This window comes from Lichenostomus cassidix, chromosome 7 (assembly GCF_008360975.1).
Source record: "Lichenostomus cassidix isolate B80296 chromosome 7, HeHo_3.0, whole genome shotgun sequence".
Lineage (NCBI taxonomy): Eukaryota > Metazoa > Chordata > Aves > Passeriformes > Meliphagidae > Lichenostomus > Lichenostomus cassidix.
The window spans coordinates 14,548,193-14,567,992 of NC_139488.1; positions in this window are offsets into that span (position 1 = coordinate 14,548,193).

Consider the following 19,800-nt stretch of genomic DNA (forward strand, 5'->3'; position numbering starts at 1 on the left):
GCTACAGTAGGAAACAAAGGTCTTTGACAGAGGAAGAGAAGTGCCTTGGAGGGCAGCACATCTTGAGATCTAAATAAACTGAAGCACCTGCTGAGCCCTTAAGGACTATGTTAATGGGAAGCCAAGCACACAGATACAGTGGGGCTGGGTCAGCTGGGCACTGTGCTGGGAATTGAGCTCTGAACCCGCTCTGGAATGGGGATGGTGCAAGTGACAGCAGGCCAGGGAACTGCAGGTTCCAAGGATGCTGCCTGTGAAGGATGTCCCTGCTCCCTGGGGTCATGGGCCACTCTCCTTCCACCAGTGCTGGCAGCTCTGCCTGAGCCCTGTGCTTGGGCTGTTCTTCATCACTTAACCCCAGGAACAAAGCTTTCATCAGCTGGTCAGTGATAATCTTGGCAATGTTTAAAACTATGACCTGCAAGTCAGGTCATCACTGACATTGTAACTCATGACCAGGTAGCTCTTGGTAAGATGCCTACTGAACCTCTTAGTTTTAAGGCACTCCAAGAGAAGTGGAGTGTATGTAATGTGTACATTGTAATGTGTACATTGCTAATGAAGGATTGAAGCCCTAATTAATGTTGTTATGCTGATGTGTTTGTCCTGCATTTCCACCCATTTTTCTCTGAACCTTAGCTGCTTACTGGAAAGCTTCAGATTTATTCCAGTGCAAATAATAGGCTAAAGTACCATAAATCTTTGTCTAATCTGTTTCCCAATTGAGGAATTGTATTTAGTTTTGTAGAAATACCAGCTGACACCTTCAGTTTCAAAAGCAGTCACATGTAAGTGTGAAAATCCCTCTTCCCTGCCCCATTGACAGGAACTCCTTTACAAAGATGGTTATGTTTGGATAAAGCTTGGTTTACATTCTTTAAGTGTTTTCTGTCTTTAAATTAGGTGAAAGGAGAAAATAATTTAGACTTTTTGTGGTTCTTAACTGCAGCAATGTTTTTATATGCAAAATACTAATATAAGGCTTTTTAAAAAAAGAGTTGAGCTCATAATTATTGTTCCATGAAGATGGTAAGTAAAAGTGGATAGTTGAACTTAAAAGCTTTATTTTGAAGTTGAAGAAAGAATTATGTTGTCTAAATTTGGCTCATAGAAGAGAGATTTTATATGATTACAAAATGGTTGGTGTGAAAAAAACCAGCTGAGGAAACAGCCAACTTCACCAAGAAGCTGTATTGGAATAAGTTGTTGAGGTGGTGGAGCATCATTAACAGTCACCTCTGAGCAAATACAGCTAAGGGGAGAGACTGCTCATCCAAAAACTTCTACCATCCCTCAAAGACTCTGCAGGGTGACCAGGATGACAACTGAGTTTGGAGGAATGCAGACCAAAACAAATGTTTTTAGCACATCTTTTACCACATTTACAGAATCTAAAACTTTAAAAAAGGATGTTGGACTGTCCCTTCCTTTCCTAATATATAACAATTTGTCTCTTAAGTGGCATACTAGCCTGTCACTCTTCCCTTAAGTGTATTGTAGTTAAAGTAATTTTTATAAATAATGGAATTCTAGGTATTGATGACTTTCAAATTGCTGTAGTTTTGCATAATATGATATTGGTGGCTGAGCTATGATAAAATTGCATGTTGTATTCCAGTTGGGTTGACTGAGGGCAGACTTATCCCCAGTGCCAGCATGGCCAGCAGGTACTGCTGCCACCCCCAGGGAAACCTCACTTGAATCCTCATGCAGGTCTTTAGAGTGTTTGACTTGATACCAAGCAGAGCTCCTTATAAAATTCGATTTGGAAAGATGGCTCTGAGTCAGTAGGACATCCTTGTGCAGCTTGCTGAAAAGCATAAAATTAGGGCTGACTGCATACATATGGAAAAGATATGGACTCTTGAAAATGAGAGGTAACTTGTATTCTTTTCTCCTGAAGGAGTCTTCTTCCACCAACTTATCCTTCAGTAACACTCAAAATCATCTTAGGTCACAATCTGTACCTCTGCTGGAGGGTGTCAGACCAGTGCTTCTAAACTTGAGCACTGGTCTGACCCACAAGGTATCCTTGAAAGCATTTTTCCTGTGTAAATGAAAAAATTGCTTCTCCTTTTCCAGAGTTCTAATGGAATTAATCCATTGCTACACAGATTTATTAGGCTGTTAATTAGCTTCTTACAAGTATTGAGATTCATTTGCATTTCTGATTTTGACACTTCCTTGTGTGCTTTTTGAACTTCTGTAATTCTATAATTGCTTGGCTAAATAGTTAGGACTGAGAGCCCCACCAAATGTTCGTTATGCATCCAAATTCTTCCTTCTCCTAATTACAAGACATAAGCACATCAAGGATACAGGACAAGGCTGTATATATAGAATATCTTCCTTCCAAATATACCAAGGGCAAATGTTACAGTAAGGAGAAGAAATGGTAGAGGGTGCTTTAATTATGCTTTGCCAAAAACAAAACACCAAAACATAGGGAAAATATGTAAGAAGAAATATGGGCATGTGCCAATGCAGACATTGCTGCACAAGAACCTCAGAAATTACAAATCCAAGAACACAATCCTGGAAATGTCTCTGCTGACAGTAAAAGAGAGCAAACATTAATGCTGTTAGAAATATGTCGAAGTGATTCAGTGTTGTGATTCTTAGCACAAAGCAATTAGCTCTAAATTCTTCATGTAAACAGTTAAACTCTTGCATATTCTCTGCTGGCAAAACTAACCTTTAAGACCAACATGGAAATGGTAATTACACTGACATTTGGGCACAGTTTTCCTGTCTTCACAGACTTCCATCACAGCTTTTGCTGCTTTATAAAAAAGTTGAAGCATTGAAAGGACTCTTGTCAGCAGAGAAAAAAAAAAAGAAAAAAACCAATATGATACTTCAAGCAGAAACAGACAATACAATGCAAGTGCTCCTATCCATCATAGCCGTTCAGGTCTCACAGCATATTCTGTCACCAGTAGCAATCAAGGTCTTGATAACACCATTAAAACGTCATCTGTCTTCTCTGTTAGTGAAAAGTGGAAAAAAATATTAGCTATTTGTTCCATCAAATTGGACACCCTCTGTATTTTGCACATACTTACCTTGAACGTATCTTTTAAATAAATTCAGTTGCTGTTCACTTCTGGGAGCAGGAACTGTCAACTTGCATTCTTGCAGTTGTTATTTTCATGTAACTTTTAATCAGGAAACTGCATCAGGTTTCCCACCACAATTTAAAGCCACTCCTTCTATAGGTTTTCAAGTACTCAGCATCTTTTGAAAGGCATTAAAACACCTTTTTCAGTGGTTTTGTTTAGAGACGATAACTCTCTTAATCATCGTTTGACTGATGAGGTTAGCAAAATCATTGTCATGAATAAATACCAGTTATCAAGCTGACAGAAATACTGTGAGGTGCTTGACATTGTCCTGTTTTCAGCTAGGAGGGAGTTAATTTTCCTCCTAGTAGCTGGTAAAGTGCTGTGTTTTGGATTTTGTGTGAAACTGATGTTGACAACACCGTGATGTTTTGGTTGTTACTAAGTAGTACCTTTTTTTTGTTTCTCCTCCCATCCCACTGGGGTGGGAGGGAGTGAGCAAGTGGCTGCCTGGTACTGAGTTGCTGGCTGGGGTCAAACATGACAGGTGTTTTTTATGTACTTGGTATAATTTAGTGTAAATACAGTAATTCAAAATCTACTAATGGAAAACTTCCATGGCATTTATTAAGAAAAATAAGGTACCTGAATTTTGGGAAAAAAAGATGAGCTGATTGTGAAGTGACCATCTTTTTAAGTACAGTGTATTTAAGATACCAAAGCAATTGCTGAACTGGTTAGGAAAAAATAAGACAAATTAAATATAATCCTTTATTTGTTTTAGAGATCCATGTCTTTGTTGTCATTCTTAAGTGTCTGAGTGCATATGCACAGGAATAGGTTTCACTTTAATATAGGCACTGATGCTGTAAATCTGTGCCAGTGACAATCAAAAAACTATAACTATATCAGTGCTCCATGGATTTAGTGCTAGGACTCACAAGTCAGTGCCTGTGTGCTCTTAGGGCTGCTCCCAAGCTAATTGTGATGAAGATGTACTGGGTCAGGTTACTTGTAACAAATCTTTCAGGTTCATGTTGGGAGGAGGACATAATTCTGTAGTGATTATTGGCTTAGCGTTCTGTAGTGGTAATTGAACTGCTTGTATCTTTATCTTCGGGGTATGAATGAGAACATCAATGACATTCCTTTCCATAGGTCTTGCTGTAGTGTGTGAGATCAATCCAAAATTTCTTGCTGAGTTCTTGGAGGTATTCTTCATGTCCTAAGGGTGAGAGAGATTGCACCCTTGATAGTTGTGTCACTGTCACAGACAGTCAGTCTTTGCAAGGTATTATTGACCTGATCTAGGTTACACTCTATATCACCCCCAACTGTAATTTAAGCTCTAGAGGTTTCTGATTTTTTTGTCAGTTTTCTGTTAGGCTCTTGCTATGTATTGGGCTTTAAATAATCTTTTTTTAAAATAGATTCATATTGAGCTGTCTTTACCAAGCCTCCACCATCCAGTCTGTTTTTAATATGAAGCACCTAAGCATTGATGCTGGTGATGGTGCTGACTTGACTCTTAGGTCCCTCAAAGAGGATTGGTAACCATCTTTCTGTTCTGTTAAGCATTTTCAATGTTTGATTAAATGGGTGCTGATAACCAGAACAAGACAAGTGCAGCATAGTCTGCCAGTAATTCACCAAGGCCATTGGATTTTTGGAAGAAATCAATACCTCAATTTATATGACTGAGGGCATTGAGAATAAGGTGAGGTGCCACTGAATACTTGCACAAGTGAATAGTAATAAAAATACTAAAACAAAATCAAGACTTAAAATAGCTAATTTCAGGAATCTTTATACCATGTCTGACTGCCACAACTTAGCCTACTGACATTGGCTTTATTTAGAGAATATTTAGAGAATCCTCTGTGGCAACATGTAACATACTTGTACTTTTGCCTATTACTAGAGCAATTTGCAGTCCTTATTCAGAAGACAGGTAGGATCAAAGACGTGGAAGAAAAATCAAAATATTTTCTGAGGTTTCCAATAAAATATTTTCATGAATTCAATGTCAGCATGATACCACATGAGCAGCCCTCACCTCACAGCTTATGCTGCCCTGCCACAAACACGCTAAAAGGCCATAATTTGCAGACCAGCTGCAACTCTTGCTGAAGTCAGTGAAGGCTGTGGTGGTTTGGCACCACTCAGATCCATAATCAATCCCGGCACTGAGAAAATAATGTTCAATGGAGAAACTGTAAATTAGAAAAAATATACAGGTTGTTGCTATCAATGGAGTTAATGATCCCTTCATCTATATATAGTACAGTAAATACAGAATGGCTCTGCAACTGAGATAAGAGATGGAGCTTAACTTTATGCTACTTTGGCCAAGAGACTGAATTCAATGTAACTATTACCAGTGATTTGTAAAATATGGATTCAAATGCAGTCCTTTTATGTAAAAGTTCAGTGTATTTTTTTTAACAGCATTCAAATATAGTTCTTAAGATTTCCTCTAGGAACACCAATTCAGAGGTCTTGCAGTTCAAATTTACATTGGAAAACAAAAAAGGTCAACTTGGGCAGTCACATACAGGTTCAAATCTGTTTGATCCAATTCACTTTGCTCTGAGTGGACATAAATAGCAAATCAAGTCACAGTAATTGCATTATGTAAAACATCTTAATAATGGCTAGAGCTTATTTACTTCATGGCTGCAGCTGGTGTTGTGTACCCATGTATACCAGTTAAATCCTACATGTCAACTGTTCACTTTCTGAAGATCTATTGAAATAAATGAATCTGGCCTGGAAAATACAGTATTTATCCATCTTCAGCTTAGGCAGTTAATGAAAGACAACTTTGCTTCTTTTTACCATACAGAAGCCTAACCACTTTCACCAAACAAAGGGAAAGACAAGCTTCTTCCCCCACCTTGGAGGGGGGCAACGTTAACCCTCAGACTGACACTTAAAGCGTGAGGCAATTTCCACATCACGTTTTGCTCATTGTTGTGTTTTCTCATGGTAATTCCTCACGCCTGGAGCTGAGTCTCGGGCTGAGCTGTGCTCACTGCTGTGCAAACCCACACACCAGCGCTGTGAGCCAGGGCTCACTGCCTCCCCACATCCCCAACCCGAGCCTGGGGTCACAGCCCTGAGCCTGGGCTGGAGGGAAGGGCACGTTCTTGGCCTCTGCAGGAGGCAATGTGGGCAAGAACACGGCTTGCTGGTCATTTGGACAAATCACATGTATATCCCAGATATAAATTGCACTTAAATGTATGCAAGAGGTCCCACCCTAAAGAGCTCTGAGGTCCAAAGCAGTTCTTCAGGACTGGATATTTTTCAGATCATTTATTGAGAAGAAAATTGAAGAAAATAAATTAACTAGATTCCTTTGACTGAGCAAATAGTGCTGAAAATAAGAAAGGCGTTTATAAATCTAATTATTAATATGATTATTATAGTTTTATTTCCCTGTGTTATTAAACAGCTGTCACATTTCCTGACTGTGTTTAGCTACACTGTGAATAGTGTCTTGCTTTTTGCAGATGTGCTATTTACAGAGCTATGCTGTTCTCAGGTTAGAACTGAGACTCTGCCACAGACATGAATTTCAGTGTGTATTTATTATTAATACAGAGAATCCAGTAATGTTGTGTGCTTGCTGAATCAAAGGCAAAATCAAAGGCACTTTACCTGTCAAGACCTTAGTTCAGAGTTCTCGCTTTATCCTGCAGTGGATGACAATGTGTCATTGATTTCTGAAACGAAGCAGGCAGCTACCTTCATTACCAGTCTGGCAACTTTATAGCTGTGCTCAGTGGCAAATCTAGCACCGGTTCAAAACCATCTGGTGCTTCCCATGACAAGCATGTTGTTTAACACTGCTCCATCACTGAACATGATCCAGGAAAATAGATCTATATTTTCAACCACCTCCACTTCAAGTGTCCACAGAACAACACGGGAGGTATCCTCTCCCTCAAGGGCCAAGAGATGGAGTTCCTGGCCCATGAATGAGGTGAAAGAGTCCCAAAATTTCCAGGCAACACCTAGCCAAGGATTCAACAGCAAAGGGCCCAAGCAGTGAAGCTGGCATATCTATGATAAGAAGGGCTTATGATGGGATTGGCATCTCAGCTGGACTCTCTCAGACAAGTGCTTTAGCTCCTGTCCTGCATCTCTTCATTCCCTTGCCCTGAACCCCTGCAAGGGAGTCTGTGTCCAATGCCAGAGTGTCCTGACGATATCCAGTGTTGTGTTCAAATTATCTGCAACCATCCTTCATCCTTATGTCAAGCATTTTCTGTCAGCTGGTTCAAGGCTTCAGAAATGCTCACAGGAAATGCTGGACGAAGGGATGGTTTGGGTCAAACATGCTGAATCTGGTGCTGATGGAATGGTTGAATGATTATAGCTGGTGCACATCCAGGGTCAGACCTCAATTTGAATCCAGACCCAGCTATGACTTTAAAAGGGAAATTTCCTCCCCAGTTCTTATTATCTTCCATCTTATTTTTCTAGCTTCAGTCAGGATTTGGAAAAGGGCTTTTCAGGGAAGGCTTCCTTCCAACTCTTTGTGCATAATCTTCTTCATTTTTGTTCATCCGATCTATGCTTATACTATATATAATCACAGAAGAATGGGTAATTAAAAGCACAATTAATTTCTTGCTAATTGAATGTTTTCTGAGTAATTCACAAACCTGGATGATTACCAACAGCAGGCAAATATTTGGAACTCTTAACCAGCATCTAAAAGCATCAGAAATAATCGTTTGAATTTGCACAACTTCTGGTCCATCTGTGTAGCACAATATATGTCACTGATTTCAGTCAGAAAGGGCACAAAGGCCTCTTTAGGAGGGAGTGTTATGTGTTTAGGTGCTCTCTAGGCTTTCCTCTGAATAATTTTCTTGTGGGGTGGAATTCTGCTCTAAGTCTGCTTTTGAGGAGCTGCATGTGATGCTCAGCAAAGGCCCTCCCTGCTCCACTGCCAGTGGGAGGCAAAGGAAGGAGTGTCGTAACACCTCAGTGTTCCTATGGAGAGGGCATCTGAGGGGCTGGGAAAAAATGAAGCAAGGTGTGGATGTTCACCATCTGGAGATCAGACTCCAGGCTTACAGAAAGGCCTGGATTTCTTCCTTGGCTTTTTTGGCATGGATTGGGCATGGCTGAATCAAAGAGGAGCAATGTCAGGAGTGTGGGAAATTTGGAAATGAACTGCTGAGCCTGGAAGAAGCAAGCCAAGAGCTGTCAAAAAGTAGGGAAAGCCTGCTTGGACTGTCTCCAAAGAGATTTGAGACTAAGAGGACCAAAGCCATCTCAGTACATTGCTGGAATGCACTTGCAGCATGGCAGTGTGCCCAGGTTAGAGATGGCATCAGGACTGGGTTACAAGCCATCCACAATAAATGGAATGCTTCATCTAATAGAGAGCATGATGTGTCCTTCTCCAGAGGAATCATTGTCCTTCACCCAGAGATCTGCACTGCATGGTGGATGCTCTAAAAAGCTCCAGTGTATCCAAGCAGGGCTTTCCCATGGGGCAGTACAGGCAAATGCCATAAACTTGGTTCCAGTTACATCTTTTCTGCAAGAAAGACATTTATAGGTGATAGCAGATGTTTTTACTTGATTTATTTCATCTGAAACTGGGAGAAATATTATGTCTTGTTTAGTGACATTTGCAGCAAATATTTTCTGTTACCTTTACATTTCATTTAGCCCACAAGAACAAGGTCTTGTTTCATCCTTTGCCAAGAGCAAGAAAGGATAAAATACTTCTCTGCCTCCTTAGCCTTTCTCTCATCTTGATCACTCAAGCCTTTGTCACCTTGCCAGACAACTTACCTGCTCTAGTACCACTCTTCTTCTCTCAAGCTGTAGAGGACAGCACAGCCTCATGGGGAAGTCAGCAACTGAAGTTTTGGTTATTAGTTGGATAGAAAATCACCCACCTGTGTGTTGGACCTTGGCAGGGTACAGTCAATGGAGAAGCAGCTTATTTTGAAATCCTATTTCATTTTGCTTATGGTAAAGAAATAAGCCATCCAAAGAGAATGTGATACCAGGAAATTATCCTCTGCTGCATGCCAGCTTCAAATACATCTCTGTATCAAAAACAGCACTGATAAAATCAGGAAATCTTTTTTGCTCTTTCAAAACTGGTTACTGAATTTTACTTTATCCTGTAGGTAATGCGAAATTTCAGTCATAATACAGTGCTTGGAATCTAATATTTGGCTCTTTCACATCACTCATTACCTCACTGAGTCCCACATGCCAGTTTTTTAGAAGGTTTGCTTTCGAGCCTTCCAAGGACAAATATGTCTTTAGCATCATTTAATGACCCAAAATATCCCAGAGAGAAAACACTTGCTGTGCTGCTGGCTCTAGTAGCTGCACTGCTTCCCACAGGACATTAAACCCCAGCAACTCAGTGGGTGACATGGGGACAAACTGTTCCAGCTGTGTCTCATCCACAGCCTGGTACTGCTCATGCCCAAACTGATCCAGGCACACAGAAGAGCAACTTCCTCCAGTTAAAATATCAGTGCAGTGGCAAATAATCACCAACCAGAAAAAATGGTCAGATCAGGTGTAAACCAGGTTCTTCAGAAATCTAAGTCAGTTTGTTTTTTCTCTTTTTCCAAGACTAGGGTTTGACCTGGCAACATCTGCACCTAGTTCAAGTTCAGTTACTGAGTTACAGTCAGAGGGGCTATCTAGAAACTCTTTAATTAGTCTTTGTTTACACCAATGCATGTCCAGACACATCCTTGCTATTAAGTCCTCCTTACACAGTGCAAATTTCCAGATGACCTAGGTTAGTATTTAGATGTAAAAATGCTTGAAATTTCATGAGGAGGGTAGGAGGGGGGAAATAGTTTTTTTCTTTTTCAATTTTTCTAACTCCAGTCCTAGGCAAACAGCACACCAAACTAAAATGCTTCTTTTTCTGTATTGATCAAAATGTTTTTCAGATGTAGGCAAAACTTGTTTGCCTTTCTTCAGAGAGTGCAGCACAGTCAGCTGAAAAGAGTGTTAGCCAAAATGACCCAGCATGCAGTAAAATGCAGCACATAGCATAGCTGGGCTATCTCAGTTGTGATAGCTGGGCAAGACTTTTGAAATACTTAGAGCAAAAGAGAAAATGCCACTGAAATAGCATGTGCAACAGCATTCAGTTTAAATTTAACCTTCTAAAAGATGTATTGAAATCACCAGCTTGGAATTTGGCTCACCTAATTTTACATTCTGAAACGCTTAGTCTGCACTCAGTGTTGGGAATAGGTTTGGTGCTGAGACTGTCTCTGCCACTTCCCCATCCACTTTATTGGCTAGTGTTCAAATTTTATTTCTTTAGTTAAATTTTATGGTTAAACATTATGTATGGGCACACCTCATTTGTTCAGTTATAGCCATGGAGTTTAGCCAATTCATGGCAAAATAGCCCACTCCTGTCAAGGAAGGGATGGGATTCACTGAATTAGTATAAATTCCTTGAGGCAGTAGCTTCATCTGAGCAGCACTAAGGGGAACCAATCCTGTTATAGCATGATAGCTCAGAATACTACAAGTGTTGCCCTTTTCAGCATGGTAAAATCCACATATGATGCGTTTTAAGGTAAATGGAATCTCTTTCTTTGGTGGCTGGATGATGGAAATTATTGATGTGTCTGCCTAATGTGCTGCTCTCTTGGCAGACAGCCTAGTCTTCAGAGAATAACTGAGAGCTCTCATATGCTGTTAGTGTTTTTTGCAAGGGTTCTCAAATCACATACAAACAGAGCAACTCTTGCTCTGCAAGATGTGTGTAATGGCATTGATCTCTGTGGATGGTGCTCACACCCAGCCTGGAGAGAACTGGGCCCACATTCTTTAAACCCACTGCATGATGAAGATCCAGTTCCCTGGGGTGTATTTCACAGGCACAGAGTGCCTGCAGTCTACCAGGACTGGCTGCTCCAGAAGGTGCCTTTTATTTCTCAGATATATGTTTCTGTGCCTATTCTTTCAATACAAAATAAGCATTCTGACATCCCTCTCAAGTGATGAATTTCTGCTGCTAAAGTTGTACCCATGTGAGGCAGTGCAGACACTGTACTTTCACAGAGCCTTTGCTCTGTGCTCTCCAGCCAAGCCAAAGCTTTAGACTCCTCTCTTTGCATCTTTTTTTACTGGGTTTTATGCAGATGTATAATGTGTCAGTGCCACACCTACAGCTAGCAACTGCTTTGCATAGGTGTGGCCATTGAATACACTCTAGAGGAGCAAAACTATCAAAATAAACCTTTAAAGAATAAAAGCTACATAGGACAAACTTCCAGATATCCTTACCAGTACTCAGGTCATCAAAGGATATTCGCCTGCCCACGTGCCAAGTTCACAGCAGCAGGGACTGCCAGCACTTGCTGCCCAGCTTCTCTTTGGATCTTGCAAATGTGAAAGGCATTAAGAGTGAGTTTATTCAATCTCAGTAGATAACACAATGAGTTAGCAAGTGCACTTTGTGTGTGCATTTGTGTTCTGGGATATTTTGGGAGGATGCCTTTATTTCTCATCTTTTTGCCTTCTTATGTGACCAGAGTAGGTAGATTATGACTGCTGAGTCTTCGCTGCATCAGCTCCTGCAGCCACATTTTCACTATATCTGCATACTCTATTTGGACTTATTTTCATTTCTAATATTATGGATGTTTCTTCTTCCATGGTCTCTTGCAGCCTATCTATCTCCCCAGCCATCCTCCCTCCCACTGTAGCTGTCAGCTGAGCTGGGGCTTGCAGAGCCTGTTGCAGTTCCTGCTTGGTGCAACATATGGCTCTTCTGTGGAAACTTGGTTTGTATCCTTCCATTTTAACAGGAATTCTTTCAACTCAGTTCTTTCCATTCAGTCAGAGGTCATATGCTCACAATTTCCTTAAGGAAAAGATATCCATTCTCACTGTGGCTATTACCACTTGTGCCCGGTTGAGATGGTATGATGGAAACTTTTCTCTGGCAAACTTTATATTTCTGACAAATTCCCCATGTTATCCATTTCCTCTGCATCATTCATCGTAGTGTTCTTCTATTTAATGTGATCAGCCCACAGTGCATTTGGGAATCCATGACAGTACTTTCTTTCTCATCATTTTGGGAAGCATGATTTGTGTAAACTTCAAAGAGTATTCCTGACATGACAAAAAGCTCCCTTTTACAGCTGGAATTTATGGATGGGATATGTTGATGCTTCCTTTTTTCCTTTCACTATGGCTGCTGTTGCTGTGGATGCCAATATCCTTCTTGCCCTATCCACCTTCAGATTTTTCCCATGGGTGTAGATAATGAAGCTCTCTTTATGACACACACAGGTTCACTGCCTGTTTGTATCAGACTGATCAGGTGATGGAGGTGGAGCACCTGCTCTAGAAAGGGCATCTCATTGGTGTTGAGGCAGGTCTGCCACACAGGAATTATTCATGTTTCTCCATTGTTTCCCTGATGCTGCTTTTCCCATCTTATTTTCCAAGTATTTTCTGTGGGGTTTTTTGCTTTCAAGTTGCACTTATAATCATGGAATACTGACCATTCATATACCAGACCTAATACACCCTTTCAGCTTTAGCAGATGTCCTCCTTTATTTTCCTTTTTCCTTTTTCCTTTTTCCTTTTTCCTTTTTCCTTTTTCCTTTCCCTTTTCCTTTTCCTTCTGTCTTTCTGTCTTTTTTTTTTCTTTTTTTTTTCCCTAGCTCCAATAGTCCTTGACTAGGTCACTGTGTCCTGGTGCCAAATCTAAGAAAACTGAAGTGGCCAGTGAGTCCTTCCTACAAGGACAGGATTTCATTAAATACTGCAGTCTGGCTGAAGCTTGTGAAAGCAATACTAGTAAGGTTTGTTACCATTTTCTGAGGACTCTAGAAACCAGCACAATCCTCTCCAGAATGTATTTTCTCCCTACTTATGCAGCCTTTGAAGGCTACTGCCTATGTTTTTACATTTTAACTTGGAAACCACATAGAAAGAAATGAAATGCTCAAGGCGTTCTAGATTTAGATGAGTTCAAGTAAGCACTTAAAAATAACTCTTGGATGCTGTGCTTCATCCCACTGTCACTGATTCTGTACTAGAAGTACTCTTGAGGGGGGCACAAATTTTGTTTAAAGACCAAATGCAGATAAGAGAGCAAGCCAGATAGGGGCTTCGGCAGGTGTGATGGTTTGGTTTGGTTTGGTTTCTCCCTGGTATAAATCAATGTTTTCTTAACAGATTTTTGCCTTTCAATGCTGTCTTTTTCCTGTAGCATCTCATCCCCAGCCACTTTTGTACCTGTGCCAGCTTACTGAGGCTTTGATTCAGTTCACATTGCTGAGAGTAGGTGTTGAGAGCATGGCCTTCAGTGTTGCTTTTTTCAGTGCTGAGATTTTTGCACAGTCCTTGACTGTGTCTGGAAGAAAAGAGCCAAAGCCTTCAATGGAGGGAAAGCAAAGCAGCTAAGAAGATGCAACAAGCAGTTATACAAAGGTGAAACCTTGAAGGACTTTCACCTTAAACTTGGCCTCAGTTCAATATGTTCCAGGAAAGTGGTGCATTTTGGGGTTGTTTTGACGTTTCTTTGTCATCAGCTGGAAAGGTGTCATGTAAACTGTCTCAGTCAAGTTACACACCTTTTACTGCTGTATTGCTGTTATTCTTGTATATTATACTCATGCTGTTGTCTATTTTTTACAGCTCATCCCATCAAAGTAAAAAAATTGCACCTTCTATGAAGTTTTTTTTACTGGCCTATTAATATTCTTTCTTCTATTCTGCTCAGCTTTTCTCCTTCTCTACAGACAGCAAATCTTCCCCCACAATTCCCAGTTAACTAGTTCATTGACTAGTGTAGTATTTTGTTGGTTTAGACTATATCCTATCACCTTTCATGGCAGCTAATCTCAATTTGAAGGTTCAATCTCATGTGTGGGTTTAGTGTGAGATGCTTTGAAAGTTGTTTTAAAGTTGTTCAGGGAATTCACTGCATCATTTTCTCGACAGGCTCTAGTACTATTTCTGAGCTCAGCAAGACTACTCTGGCATGAGCAGCAGTGCCTCATTTTCTTGGGGGGGAGGGAACTCAGAAAATCCTTATTCTGCAAATTATCGTTAATGTTCTAGTATAAAAGTTAAGTAAAACGATAGTTAATATCTCGTGTACACATTAAATTTTAAGGGATATATTCTCCATTCATTTAATGTTTGATTACTCCTTTTGACATTAATTGGAATTCTGTGTAAAGACTGGAGAGACCATCAGTGGTAATGTAAATTGAAACAAGTCTCTGACATAATGCAGCTTTTAAAGAAAGAGTCGTTCAACACTGCTGCAGTATACATCCCTTCTGTGTCAGTAACAACTAAAGGATCCTCTGGACTGTTAATAATTCTGTAGTAGGATGGTATAATCTGCTGCTGCTACATGAAGGTATTAAATAAATATTATGAGGTAACAGTTTTCTGGAGCAAATAATTGAAATTAGCTACATGAGATGGACTGAGCTCTGTTACACTCGCAGCCCACCGCAGTGAACTGAGAAGGGAGAGCCTCAGTGTAGTTTGCAGCACCTATAAAAAGTGACTGGAAAATTGATAAGAAAGATGTTCTTTTCCTGCCTTGTATATCTTAGTTAGCTGAGCTGGAGACAAATTACAAGAGCAGCAAGGTCTGACTGCTTCCTTATGCAATTCGGAGAAAAAAAAATCCCTCTTTCTGTTGACAGACAGCTCGGTGCTCTGTCACTGCAGCTCAGCTGGAAAAGGCAGAGCAGGGGATCCTGGAGCACAGCTCTCTCCTGGCTGCACCCAGACAGCTCCTGACCATTGCTGCTGCTGCTCGTCACCCAGCAGGACTCTCCCAGCTGCCCATGGGGTCCTGCTGTGGGGCTGCATAGCCACAGAACAGACCGAAGCCTCCTCACGGTAAGGCTCTCCAAGATCTATCTCTATGGAAAAGAAAACATTTATAATGCATTCTGCTCACTCCATCTAAGTCCTTCCTTTACAATAGTGCCTATAGTGGTTATTGTCTTTAAGGAATTCACTGATTTCACTCACCGTGCAGCCACACCACTGTGGTAAGAGCACCAGAGAGAAGAGCATGGAGTTAAGAAGGGCATAGGGAATGCATAAGTTGGCATTACTGCTGACAGAACAACTCATTTATTTCAGCTTTGATAAGGTTTCCTACTTGAAAGAACTCCTTCCAAACTCACTGCTTCTGTAGGACCTCGTGTGTCAGTGGTCCTTTGTTACAAAATATGTTAAAACAGCGGAAAAACAGCCACAGACACCCTTAAAGTGAGATATACACCACTGTGCACTTCTGATATGCTTTTTTGCTCTGTTTGATTCTCTTAGTGATGATTCTTGACTTTTCTTCTACCTGATGAAATGCACTTGTAGAAGTTAACTTCAGTTTCTTAAGCACGCACATACCCAGACCAGGATTTATTTAGACTAAACATTTGTTTCCTTTTTAAATGGAGTTAATTGCTAATTAGTTTGATCTAATTAATGGTAGTGGATGCAAATTTACACCCTAAAAATTTATTCCAGGAAACAAACAGTTCTTTCTAGTCTCTGCTTGTTCTAGGACCAGCCAGGATGAGGCACAGGCATTTGTGTCTCAAAAGAAATGATTGCAGAGGGGGTAGATTTGCTTTTGTCATCATGTGTTTCATGTTAAATGACAACCAATTAAATAAATGCAAAAGACAACCAAAGCATCTGGCCTAGGCACAGTTTTCACTGACAGATGAGAAGCACGTTTGAAACAGAATGTTTGCACATGCTGGAAAGCCTCAGCTGAATATCAGTGAGGAGCTGGTGGGATGGGAGGGAGGGTCTGTGGTATGCTGTACTTGGGAGTGTTTACTGCAATAAGATTGCAGCTTATTTTGACTATGGCAAGATTTTTTTTGCTGTGCAGAAGTAAGACATTGAGCATTTTCAGGGCTCATTTTAAAAAGGAAAAAAAAAGCATACCTAGTTCTACTATTAGAGTATAGCATGGTTTGAGTTTTCTACAATACAATTTAATCAGATGATGTAGCATTTAACATCTCAGTTCATAGTAAAGCTGTGATGCAGAGCTATGTTTTCCCGTCTAGAATAAATAAACTGTATTTTTAATTGCTGTGGAATAGCTCTAAGGGGCAGAAGCAGAGGGAGATGAATGTTGCTGCTGTTTTGCAGGGAAGCATAACTGATAAACCCATAAAAGAAGAGAAGATATTTATTTTTATTTTTGAATGCCAATATTTTTTAATTCTCTTTCTGCATGAAAATGTGGGGAGGAGAAGGGAAGGAGTGCTTTGCAGAAGGACTATGAAGATCAGTCACAGTATTGCTCATGTGAAGATCAGAGGAAACAAATCTGGGACAAGTAAAGAGACTCCCTGGTAAAAAAGAGAAACATTCTGTAATGCTCTGTGGACTCCAAAGATAAGTACAAAGGAAAAAATGGGGGAATATTGTCTTGGTTTGGTTTGGGTTGAGAGGAGAGCAGCTATGACTCTGTAGACTTTTTCCCCACTTTAAATTCTCACATCCCTTTCCTGCTCCCAAAATGACATCTAATTTCCACTCATAAGTTTACCCCTTAGCTGTGTTTCAAAAATGCTATAAGTAGCTCATATCATAGATTATATCACTGAACTGATCACATTAACCACGCTGATTCCAGAACAACATTTAAGTTCCTGAGAAAAAGCATGGAAACCTTTGTGAAGGGCAATGTGTGCATGCTATGTGTTAATTACAAACCCTCAGCACATAAACCTTAGAGTTCTGGGAAATGGTGTGTTTAAGCCCTGGAATGTCCCCTGGAGAGGGAGAGAGAGCATCACTGCCTCAGCATGTGCCAAAGCCCTCCAAAATCCAGCCCAGGCACTGCAGGCAGAAAGTGAGAGCATGATAGTGAAAGCTGGTTAAGGTGTAAACCCACACCTATCCCAAAAGCTAGAGTTTGGGGAAGTCTTACACTGAATACAACTGAGTCTATGAAAAAAAATTCCTGGAATCTCTCATTTTTCATCACAAAAGCCTCAAATGGCACCAATGCACTGCTGAAGTTTAATATGTTGATATTTCTCGTGGAAGCAAATTCATATCCTCTTATACCAGTGTGGTAATTTATACAGTGCTTAAAAGACTGTAGGCTAGTGAATAGTATTTTAAATGAAGGAGAAACCTTTACACCTGTTGTACTAGAACTAAATCTTTTCTGAGATGCTGTTTATTAAAATGTATGCTTATTTTTAAAAAGCTTACACTGAAAAAAATTCCTTTTGACAACCCTATTTTTCAGCTTTCACTGAATAACTCCTAATGTGTCTCTCTGAGGGTTCTTATGCTTGTGCTTTGTCTTGGAATACATTGCTGTTTTGTCAGCACCTTAATGTGCATGCAAAACCCTCAGTATGTGAAGCTGCAAGAAAGCAAATTGTGTATTTTCAAACACTTGCTGAAACTTGGGTCCTTGCTTTGGGCTTCCTGTGGCATTATTCTCTTCTGATTATCATTCCTGCTGGTTTTACATGCTGCCTCTGCATTTTAAGCCTAGTGAAAATGATGCAACTTTGTGCATTATTTCTTTCTTAGCCAGTATAAAGGATCAGGTATGTACAAAAGTACCCATTGTGAATTTTTTCTGAGTGTCTTTCTGGCAGTGTGGGAGGGCAAAGTAGCTTGGCTTTGGCAGGTTTTTCAGGTGAAATGGAGCTACATCTGAATTTGGATTTCCCCAGCTTGGTAGATCATATTCTGCTAAGGTGATTCAGTAAGGCTACTCTGGGTATGCATGCTCAAAGTGTGCATATTTGTCTTCCTTGACTGCTATTTGTATAGCTTCTTTCAAGTTTTTTCCAGGATGACAGTGTTTGCATATGGCCTACTTTGGTTGTTATTAGATTCTTCCTGTGCCCCATAATTGACTCTTTTCTGAGATGCCATGTAAGATGCCTCAGGTCTTTTACATGTGTTATTTAAATATTTGATATCACCATTAGTTTGTCTGCATGCCCTGCTCTGCTCTTGAGCAATAACCTCAAATGTTTTCAAGCCCTGTAATATTCTGTACATCTACTGAAAGACCAGTAGTACCTAGCGAGGAGCTAAGTGGGAAATGCCAACTGGGCATAATGGTGCTACAGGCAAAGATAGCATCTTGCAAAGGACTGAGGCCTCCCTGCCAAGTGGGATTGTGGCATGATGGGAGAAGATGATGCTCTTTAGCTATTTTGTCAGCTGGAACAAATGATGAGGCATCGATGTTTTGACCAGTGCTGTCACCTGAGTATTCTCTTCTAATGTAGTTATGATATTGGTGTCAGCCAAAATCTGCTCTATCCTTGCCATGTGTTAAGCTCTTTTTTGAACATTATTTTGTACTATTTAATAAATTCCTTCCACAACCCCCATCCAGACCTTTGGATCAAAGTGAAATGTGGGAAATACTTTAACTGTTATAGAAATGATTGTGTTGCAGAATTGGGATGGGAATCCAACATCAGCACTGTTTGAACTCAGAGATATTTTTGGAATTTGGGGAAAAGGTGAGTGATGGAGAAGAGTGGAAGAATCCAGGTTATTGACTTCCTAATTATGAGCAGGTCATGTCAGACACTAAAATCAATAAGCTGTTCACTCACATTTCTGCATGACTGGAGCACACTGTGAGTTATCATGTTGTGTATTTTTATTTAAACAGCTGTGTAGATGACCTTACATAAGGGTCAAAGCCAGTGAGCTAAAGCATGTTGCAAGTGAAATTTCAATTGGATATCTGCTAGCTAGTGAAATGACACTCTCACATGACTAAGCAATTCAAGATAAGTATTGTAGCCAAGAATCAAAATTCTTTACACTGTAAACATATTTCTCTGGGTTCATTCAAGCATCTAACTATTTGACTGGATCATAGCCAGAAGCTAACTGAACAAACTTGTGCTTGTATAGGCTGGAAGCAATGAAAAAGCTATTGCTAGAATGTGTAGTTTTAAGAAAATACCTAATTCAACTCTTTAAACACAGATTATTGGAGCCTGTCACCTTTACTGTTTTAACCAAAGTCACAGAACAGCATTCAACAGCTGGGAGGCAAAAGCATAAAACACAACGTGTACTTTGGAATGCATTTCAAGGGGAAAAAACCCCAAACAACAAACCAAAAAATCTCACCTCTTTAGCAGGCTCATGTATTTTGTTAGGTTATAAAAAGACTAAAACATGTCTATGAATGTTGTACCCTTCCTTCCTCTGCTGGACATTAAATAGACATTGTATTCACAGGGCACTGAAGCTTTCCAAATTCTAGTGTATCAGTCAGGTGGCAGATATTTTTGTGGTTGACAAGCTAATTTTTCATTGTGGTGTGGATGTTTTCTCTCTTTCTTTTTTTCTTTTATTTGTCTTTTTAATTGCTCATTAAATTTTTTGCAAACAAGGACAGGAGAGACACTAACAGTCTGCAAAATAGGAATTATTTTACTAGTCTGAAAAAATGAACACAGCACTACAAATATCTGAGCCACCTTTTTCAAATTTACTAGCAATATCCTGCTCGGGAATGGTACAGGTGGTGACACATCAGTTTAATCTCAGCCACCAGAATTTACACCAGTTCAGCTAATGGCATTGAAATATTGCTGTGCCCAGGCTAATAAATCCTGTGTCCTCAGGCTCTAGTGATGAGGGGTCACACTTAAGTTTATTCTTTTCATTAGGACTTCAATATATATTGAAATTTTC